Source organism: Salvelinus sp. IW2-2015, linkage group LG4q.1:29, assembly GCF_002910315.2.
Source record: "Salvelinus sp. IW2-2015 linkage group LG4q.1:29, ASM291031v2, whole genome shotgun sequence".
Classification (NCBI taxonomy): domain Eukaryota; kingdom Metazoa; phylum Chordata; class Actinopteri; order Salmoniformes; family Salmonidae; genus Salvelinus; species Salvelinus sp. IW2-2015.
The window spans coordinates 88,983,021-88,992,919 of record NC_036842.1 but is presented as its reverse complement, the minus strand read 5'-3'; the positions used below and the strand labels follow the sequence as shown (position 1 = coordinate 88,992,919).

At 44.2% G+C, this 9,899-nt stretch overlaps 1 protein-coding gene across 1 annotated transcript in view; it reads right to left on the bottom strand.

Moving 5' to 3' along the window:
* LOC111961055 (prickle-like protein 1) overlaps positions 1 to 6,686 on the bottom strand; it is a 75,773-nt gene extending 69,087 nt beyond the window's left edge. Inside the window, exon 1 of the mRNA XM_023983182.3 lies at positions 6,400 to 6,686. The gene's annotated coding sequence lies outside the window, so the exon portion shown is untranslated. The remainder of the gene's footprint in view (positions 1 to 6,399) is intronic.
* Between the last annotated feature and the right edge of the window lie 3,213 nt (positions 6,687 to 9,899).

The window sequence follows — 9,899 nt, the reverse complement described above, 5'->3', positions numbered from 1 at the left end:
ACTTCTGCTTCCTTCCACTCTGCCATCACTCTGCCATCACTCTGCCATCACTCTGCCTTCACTCTGCCATCACACCTGCCATCACTCTGCCATCACTCTGCCTTTCACTCTGCCATCACTCTGCCATCACTCTGCCATCACTCTGCCATCACTCTGCCTTTCATCTCTCATCACTCTGTCATCACTCTGCCCATCACTCTGCCATCCACTCTGCCTCACTCTGCCATCACTCTGCCATGCTTTGCTGCCAGCCAGCAACTCGTACTCTCCCTAGTCTGGCCATGAAAAACAGGGTTATTCCAGCCTCTCTCTCGCTCTCTCATATGCTTGTCACACGGATCTGTCTGATACTGCTTTTAGCCCATGCGGCAGGTAGGCAGCGACCCGGGCTGGGTCACACACACACGCACACGCACACACACACACACACACACACACTATGTCTGTCTTGTCTGGGGATAAAAGCCTGTCAGCACAGTGCCAGAGTATTTGGCTTGAGAGCGATTTACACGGATGCGAGGGTGATTTATTCAGCCCTGCACAAASACAGCTCTGTGTACATTCACTGTTACGGGTATTAAATCAACAGAGGAAAAACATACACACGTACACTGGCACCGGGGCTTTCATTTCTGCTCATTCATACTCGGCTAGGGTCTGCAGCACACACTCACTAACAAACACACACACAACTTGCACACACACACTGTTGGGCGTCTGCCACATACGTGTGCACACACACACACAGACGCCGACGTGTCTGACTGTATATGCCTAAGATTAGAGGAATGTCTGTGATCAGTCCTCTAGTTGACGCTATACTACACGGCACACCACAGCACTAATGTTATGGAACCAGTCTCTTTCACTGGATGAGTTGCGTARCCTGGTTTCAGATCTGTTTGTGCTGTATAGTCAACTCCTATTTGCATTGACAAARACATTAGGAGTTATACTGCGCAAACAGCTCTGGGACCAGGCTAATATTAAAGACAATAGGAGCTGGCCATAGGCCCACAACGTACAAACAGATCTGAGACCAGCCTAATTGAATGTAACTTGAGGAGTTGGTATGAGAATAAGCAGGCAGGGTTATCAACTACACAGTGCTGATCCTGTGAGGATTTAACAATACACTGCTGCATATAAAAATAGAATAAACAACGATCGATTCTACATACTTAACATTTATTTAGCTGGAACTCAAGAGTTGGCCATTGTGCATCTGCAATGTTTCCAAGATGAAGTAAAAGAGAATTTATAACAAACCAAAGCTTTTATTTCCCTTCTCAGTGTGTGTGTGTGTGTGTGTGTGTGTGTGTGTGTGTGTGTGTGTGTGTGTGTGTGTGTGAGGTGTAGGTCAGTATGCATGTGTGTGCATTTTGGGTGTTATGTGTGTGGTGTGTGTGGTGTGTGTGTGTGTGTGTGTGTGTGTGTGTGTGTGTGTGGTGTGTGTGTGTGTGTGTGTGGTGTTGTGTGTGTGTGTGTGTGTGTGTGTGTGTGTGTGAGGGTGTAGCGTCAGTTATGCATGGTGTGCATGTTGTGGTGTGTGTGTGTGTGTGTGTGTGATGTGTGTTGTGTGTGTGTGTGTGTGTTGTGTGTGTGTGTGTGTGTGTGTGTGTGTGTGTGTGTGTGTGTGTGTGTGTTGGGGTGTCAGTGTAAGTATGTGAGAGTGTCCAATGTGTAATCATAGAGTCAGTGCAAGAGAGTTAGTGCAAAAAAGCCATTAGCCATTAGTAGCCATTATTTAGCAATCTGTTTTAGCAGTCTTATGGCTTGGGGGTAGAAGCTGTTCAGAGACCTGTTGGTTCCAGACTTGGTGCATCAGTACCGCTTGACGTGCGGTAGCATAGATAATAGTCTGTGGCTTGGGTGGCTGGAGTCTTTGACAMTTTTTTGGGCCTTCCTTTGAGTGCTACGGGGTGATAGTCATTTAGACAGGTTACGTTGGCGTTCTTGCTGGTCTATGGTGGTCATGCATTCTGGTAATCCGTCTGGCCCTGCGGCCTTGTGAATGTTAACGTGTTTAAAGGTCTTACTCACATCGGCTACGGAAAGCGTGGTCACACAGTGGTCCAGAACAGCTGGTGCTCTCACGCATGGTTCAGTGTTGCTTGTCTCGCAGCGAGCATAGAAGGCATTAAGCTCGTCTGGTAGGCTCGTGTCACTGGGCAGCTCGTGGCTAGGTTTCCCTTTGCAAACCGTGATAGTTTGTGAGCCCTGCCACATCCAACGAGCATCAGAGCTGGTGTAACAGGATTCCATCTTAGCTCTGTATTGATGCTTTGCCTGTTTGATGGTTCGTCGGAGCGCGTAGCGGGATTTCTGATAAGCGTCCAGGTTAGTGTCGCATTCCTTGAAAGGGGCCACTCTAGCCTTGAAATTAGTGCGGATGTTGCCTGTAATCTGTAATGGCTTCTGGTTGGGATAATACGTACGGTCATTGTGTGGACGACATTATCGATGTACTTATTACTGAAGCCGATGACTGATGTGGTAAAATGCTCATTGCCATCAGATGAATCAAAGAACATAGTCCAGTCTGTGCTAGCAAAACAGTCCTGTAGCTTAGCATCCGCTTCATCTGACTACTTCTGAATTGAGTGTGTCACTGGTACTTCCTGTTTGAGTTTTTGCTTCTAAGCAGGAATCAGGAGGATATAGTTATGGTCAGATTTGCCAAATGGAAGGCGAGCTTTGTATGCGTCTCTGTGTGTGGAGTAAAGGTGATCTAGAGCTTTGTATGCGTCTCTGTGTGTGGAGTAAAGGTGATCTAGAGCTTTGTATGCGTCTCTGTGTGTGGAGTAAAGGTGATCTACAGTTTTTTCCCTCTAGTTTCACAGGTGACAAAAATGAGGTCAAACACATTTCAGTTTTCCTGCATTAAAATCACTGGCCACTAGGAGCGCTGCCTCTGGATGAGCATGTTCTTGTTGTAGGGCTATAGAGACGTGCTTGTGAGGAAATATATATAATACTTCATAGAAAAGCAACTTTGAATAATGGGAAACAGGAATGACAAAAAAATCTCAGACTGTGGTGTATGTTTTATATGCTTAGATATATTCATTATTTATGCTGATAAAGCGCAGTGGACTATTATGATCCTGCAATTGCTATGCCAATTTGGGGCTCCTGAGTGGCACAGTGGTCTAAGGCACAGCATCTCAGCCCTTGASGTGTCACTACGGACACCCTGGTTCAAATCCAGGCTGTATCACAACCGGCTGTGATTCGGAGCCCCATAGGTAGGGGCACACAACTGGCCCCGTGTTGTCTGGTGTAGGTGGAACTCATACCGGCTGCGCGCGTGCACTATCGTGCATAAATGTATTTTGTCCCTCTACACCAAACTCGATCACGACACGCAGGTTAAAATATCAAAACAAACTCTGAACCAATTACATTAATTTGGGGACAGGTCGAAAAGCATTAAACATGTATGGCAATTTAGCTAGCTAGCTTGCACATGCTAGCTAATTTGTCCTATTTAGCTAGCTTGCTGTTGCTAGCTAATTTGTCATGGGATATAAACATTGAGTTGTTATTTTACCTGAAATGTACAAGGTCCTCCGGTCCGAAAATTTATCCACACATAAAACGGTCAACCGAATCGTTTCTAGTCATCTCTCTTCCTTACAGGCTTTTTTCGTCTTTGAACTTATATGGCGATTAGCATCTAAACTTTCATAGTACTACCACGACGACCGGCAAAACAGTTAGTCTTTCAATCACCCACGTGGGTATAACCAATGAGGAGATGGCACGTGGGTACTTGCTTCTATAAACCAATGAGGAGATGGGAGAGGCAAGACTTGCAGCGCGATCTGCGTCAGAAATAGGAATTACTTCTATTTTAGCCCTTGGCAACGCAGACGCTTGTTGCCGCGCGCGAGCAGTGTGGGTGCAACAATTGAATAACATGGATTTCTAAATGTATTTTGCGACGCTCGTGCATGTGACGTGTTCAGTCTGGTCTGCATGTTAACTGACTTGCCTAGTTAAATAAATARAAMAATGATTGAGCACACAAACATTATCCCTTTTGGAGTATCATCAAGTATCATTACCTTATGAAGCGATGCAATAAATCACCTAGATATGATTTAATTCTAGATAGTTCAGTCATAATGAAATGTCATTAATGAGCTGACCAAAAAGCTGCCAACCAAAGCAGTGAGTGACTGTTCTAGCCACTAGGTGACACCAATACCTTTGATTCTACTCTAAGTGCTTTCCCTTTCCCTATTTCCCCAAGAAAAACACACACACACACACACACACACACCACATGAACCACACCACACTGACACAGAATGTAACACACACACAACACACACACAGCATACTTACGCACCTTCACACACACACACACACACACACACACACACACAACACACACACACCACACCACACACACACACACCACACACACACACACACACACACACCACACACACCAGCATTGCCTAGTGTTTCAAACACAAATGTTTCTGCTCGCGCATTCAAATACTTCACATGAACGGGGTTCACACAAACTCAACCCCCCAATTATTGTACATAATCACTGCCTGCAAGGTACAGTTAAAACCTCTCATGCATTGACACTGGTTAGGAGCCCTCTGATGTGAGAACGGATAGTCTGTTCTATCCTCTCTGAGACGACAGGCTTATTAAAAGGGCGTGTGCTGGGTCAGGAGAGAGAGAGCAGGGTTTAGAGAGAGAGAGATATGCTTTTCTTGCCCCCATAAGCCCCAGCTTTGTGCCACAGTGCAGTATTACAAGCCTGCCTGTCTGTGTAAGTGCATTCGGTTGTGTGTGTGTGTTGTCGTGTGGTGTGCTGGTTGTTGGTTGTTGTGTGTGGGGTGTGTGGTGTTGTGTGTGTGTGTGTGTGTGTGTGTGTGTGTGTGTGTGTGTGTGTTGGAGTTGTGATTGTGTGTGTGTGTGTAGTTGTGTGTGTGTGTTGTGGTTTGTGGTTGTGTGTGTGTGTGTGTGTGTGTGTGTGTGAGTGAGTCTGTGTGTGGTGTATGTGTGTGTGTGAGGGGTCGTGTGCGCAGCACTGTGTGTGTGTGTGATGTGTGAGAGAGTGGTCTGTCCTGCTTCCCTCATCTGACTGATACTTTTGCATAAAGGATACCACAGAGCCACACAACAATACAAGCCTCCATAGAGAGAGCATGCAGACATGCTTATGCTGATGTTGACTGTACCATGTTGGGAGCAAATATTATTTGAGGAGAACTTTAGTAAATATAACATCCACTGCCATCTGTTGGTGCCTTTGGCTATCCTAAAATATTGAGATGAGTGTGTGTGCATGTCACCATTTCCCAATGGGATTATAATCATTTTGAGAATCTCTTCAAAAAGGTGTGTGATTATGAAGCAGTCGTTTGAACTGTATGAGCAGTGAGCACAGGTGCTTAGCCTCACTGAGAGAGGTCAGTTAACAATATATCCATCAATAATCTTAAACACACGAGACGACAGAAAAGGACTGAAAGGTGACACTGTGGAGAGAGAGTAAACACACTCTCCCTTCACCCGTTGAGCAGAGCGCAAGGCGGCTCTCCCTTCACCCGTTGAGCAGAGCGCAAGGCGACTCTCCCTTCACCCGTTGAGCAGAGCGCAAGGCGACTCTCCCTTCACCCGTCGAGCAGAGCGCAAGGCGACTCTCCCTTCACCCGTTGAGCAGAGCGCAAGGCGGCTCTCCCGGAGTTGGGTTGGGACCGCGCAGGGAGAGACTGACAGACAGCGCAGCAGCAGCGGCCAGTCACAGTTCTCTGCGCCGACCAGTTGTCACCAAAGTGACAGGCAACAGCTGAGAACATACATCTGGAACCAGGGAGCCTCCACACTTCGAAGTTCGACACATACACCCGCTATATTTTAGACCATATTGCTTCAAGTATTGAAGTTAGGTTTTTTTCACAAGACCACAACTGACAAGGAAAGTAGCCTATTTGTGATCTTATCGGAAGGTCAGGCTAGCTAGACTTTGTTCATTTCCCGTGTGGGCAAGGCTATTTCATTTCTGAAAARCATTGATAATAATTTACAGACCATGCATAACGGAGGCCTATTTGATATGTATCATAGAAATCCGCCCTCTCAGACTGCTAAAAAAATGCCGACACGTTTTCTGAGTCAACAGCAGGACATTTAGATATGAGAGAGACTCTGATCGAAAATGTACTTCTCTAGATGAACAAATAGCACAAAGCTTATTGTGAATAGTAGCCTAATAAAGTGACTAATTCACTTTTAAAAGAGCTTGCTCATGATAAATACTTTCATAAAATTAAACACACTTCACTGGGCAGCTATTCAGGCTCATAAAAGTTATCATTTGATATTTGATACACTGATACAAGGACGCAACATAAATGRTATCCTTACCCCCAAAGAGTTCAGTCGTGGTAAACAAAGAATCCAGAACTAATATTCCTTGACSTGTAGAAACGATTCAAGTTCCGTCGCATTGGCATAAGATGAAATGTCCAGAAAGCGCACCGCTGTCCCGCAGACTTGTCCCGAACTGCGCGGTTAGATTCGTCCAAATGTCGGCGACTGCATGTTGTAGGCAAAACGAGTGAACTAGGGAGACTACTTTGTAAAAGTTCATCTATGACTGTCACAGCATCTCCTTATAAATTCACTGGCGCCCCGTTCGTAATAATGGGCTCAACTCGAGCCACACCGAAATGGCATTAGCATTGCTCTTTGCCTATTGGCTTAAACAAGCAACCCCCACCAAGAGAGAGAGAGAGAGAGAGAGAGCGAGAGAGAGAGAGAGAGATAATAACTTGCCATGTCAATAAAGTCAATTGAATTGAATTGAATTGAGAGAGAGAGAAAGAGAGAGAGAGAGAGAGAGAGAGAGAGAGAGAGAGAGAGGTGGACATTCTTAGAAAATCTCGAGAACGTTGACGATGTTTTGCCGCGAGTTTCACTCCTGCTTCCATTTCCACTGGGACTGCTCCAGAGAACGTCTTTAATACTGTATCGTGGATGTCAACAAAGTGAGTGAGCTATAGCCTGCACATCTGGATAACATCGAAAGCTTGTGCAGAGGATGCAAAGGAAATGTTTTGTTTGAGTTAAATTGCCTTAGCACAGCCACATAATGGATTACGTACATTTATGAAATCTCATGAAAAATCATGGATTGACCTGCAATTAATAATGTCTCTCTCTCTCTCTCTCTCTCTCTCTCTCTCTCTCTCTCTCTCTCTCTCTCTCTCTCTCTGCCCTTCCTCTTCCAGTATTTTCCCCATCATGTTATGGGTATGCTTCTAATTGATAAGGACTGGGGAGTTTTTCAGGATATAAAATAAATGGAATGGAGCTAAGCACAGGTAAAATCCTAGAGGAAAACCTGGTACGGTCTGCTTTCCACCAGACACTGGGAGATGAATTCACCTTTCAGCAAGACAATAACCTAAAACACAAGGCCAAATCTACGCTGGAGTTGCTCATCAAGAAGACAGTGAATGTTCCTGAGTGGCCGAGTTACAGTTTTGACTTAAATCTACTTGAAAACCCATGGCAAAACCTGAAACGGTTGTCTAGYAATGATCAACAACCAATTTTATAGAGCTTGAACAATTTAGAAAAGAATAAAGGGGCAGATGTGTGGAAACTTCTTAGAGTCTTACYCAGAAAGACTCACAACTATAAAYGCGGCCAAAGATGTTTAACAAAGTATTGCCTCAGGGGTGTGAATACTTATGTAAATGAGATATTTCTGTACTTTGTTTTCAATATATTTACGATATGAATACTTTCTGAAGGCACTGTATATGCRCACACTGAAAAAGGGCCATCGCTCAACTCTCTGTTATTGGATCAGTCAAAAGCCTCTGGTTGAAGTTTCAGAGTTAGCAAGTTATCCAGTCTGTCCTCGAACAGTATAGGGCTTCAAAAGGCYGACTGTTTTTGAAGCATTTAGAGAAAAGCATGGGTATAATATGTTATGATTGATTGTTATCACTTAGCATGGACCAAAACAACTGGAGCAAGTCTGACAAGGCTCCAAAATAACCCCCTAAAGGGCAAAGAGGAGGTCAGTATTGACGTCTTTGGGACCACATCACTTTTACAAAATGGGACATCAAAGCTTTAAGCTACATGTGTAATAGAAATGTGACAAATGGCTCATTCTGATTGGATGACCTTTGACCCCTAACATTAGAATAAGGAGCTCGGTCATTGGTTGACCCAGGTCATGGTCCGCTGAAAGCATTATAAGTGGGACCAGGTTCTGCCAAAACCTGTCAATCAATCTCCACGCATACATGCACACACACATGCACGCACGCACGCACGCACGCGCACGCACGCGCACACACACACACACACACACACACACACACACACACACATACAGAGAGAGGGTTTCATCTGTACCAGATGGATGTAAAGCCTACTTCTCTTTGGCGTTGCACTTCAATGAAATATATTTTCTTTGTGTGTTTTGTTTTTCCCATTTCTGTTCCCCTGTAAAATAGCGAGACATACTAAGTGTTACAACCATGTTCAAAGTATTTGAGTGTGCTGGGAAGTAAACAAAACAAACAGCAGAACTATTTGTACATCCCAGTATCTTGATGTTAAGAAACGGTTCAGATCAACCAGTGAGTGTTGTAAATTAGCCACACAGAGCCCTTTAATGGTCAGTGTTGGTTGRTCATGCTGTGTCGAGAAAGGACACTGAAGCAGATAGCATATCTGTCTGTCGGGCCGTATGATTTACTGCTACCCTAATGCTCTACGTGGGTTAGAGCAGAATGTTTATTAAGCAAACCTCTTTCCCTATCACTTATCACTTATCTTAATCTATTGCTTATCTAATGTGATATTTATGACAGTGTTGTAAAAAKGCTCTCACAACGCAGCATCACTGGGCTGTAGAACCATTAGGATGGCTTGCATACCAAGCAAGCGCAGCATGTTTCACTGTGTTCAGATAAAGTTTCTTCACTGCTACATTCAGGACCGGCTGTCCTGGACTAAACAACTACTTTGGAAAAGCTCTTAGAAAACGGCCCAAATTATTTGTTCATTCAGCTACTTTGACTAAAGAGGGACAATCACTCATATACAGTACAAGCTAAGTAATTTACTTGATCAGTGAGCGGATAGCACTTTGGAGATTCATCATTTGATTTGAGGAAAAAGCCCTTTTCAATGCAGCTGTATATGAAGTTTGGCAGGTTTTGTGGCAGAACAGAAGGGAATGCTTTCGTTGTGCTAAATCTTTCATATTTTTAACAAGATTGGGAGTTCAGGGCGCCCCCTGCAGAGATCTCTCTCTCTCTCTCTCTCTCTCTCCGTCTCCTTTTCTCTCTCTCTCTCTCTCTCTCTCTCTCTCTTCTCTCTCTCTCTCTCTCTTAAAACTGTCTAATTATATAAATTATTATTAATTAGTAGAAAGATACAGTTTTCCTCAAGAAATATTATTCCTATTTGAGCTCCGTGCCTCAGACACAAGCCCACAATAAGCACTTTGTGACTTTCCCTTGAAGCGAAGAGCTATTACACTTTCCTCTCCCTGTTTCCATTATTAATTGAGAGAAATCTTCCGGTGTGAGTCCAGTTACGACAATAGCTGCGCTTCAGCATGCCCTAAAGTCAAGCCTTCAAATGGATTCATTCTGCCCCATATATATATATATTATTTATTTCACCTTATTTAACCAGGGTAGGCTAGTTGAGAAACAAGTTCTCATTTGCAACTGCTATCTGGCCAAGATAAAGCAAAGCATGCGACACATACAACAACACAGAGTTACACAGGAATAAACAAACATACAATCAATAATACAGTAGAAAAATCTATATACAGTATGTGCAAATGAGGTAGGATAAGAGAGGTAAGGCAAAAATGGGCTATGGGC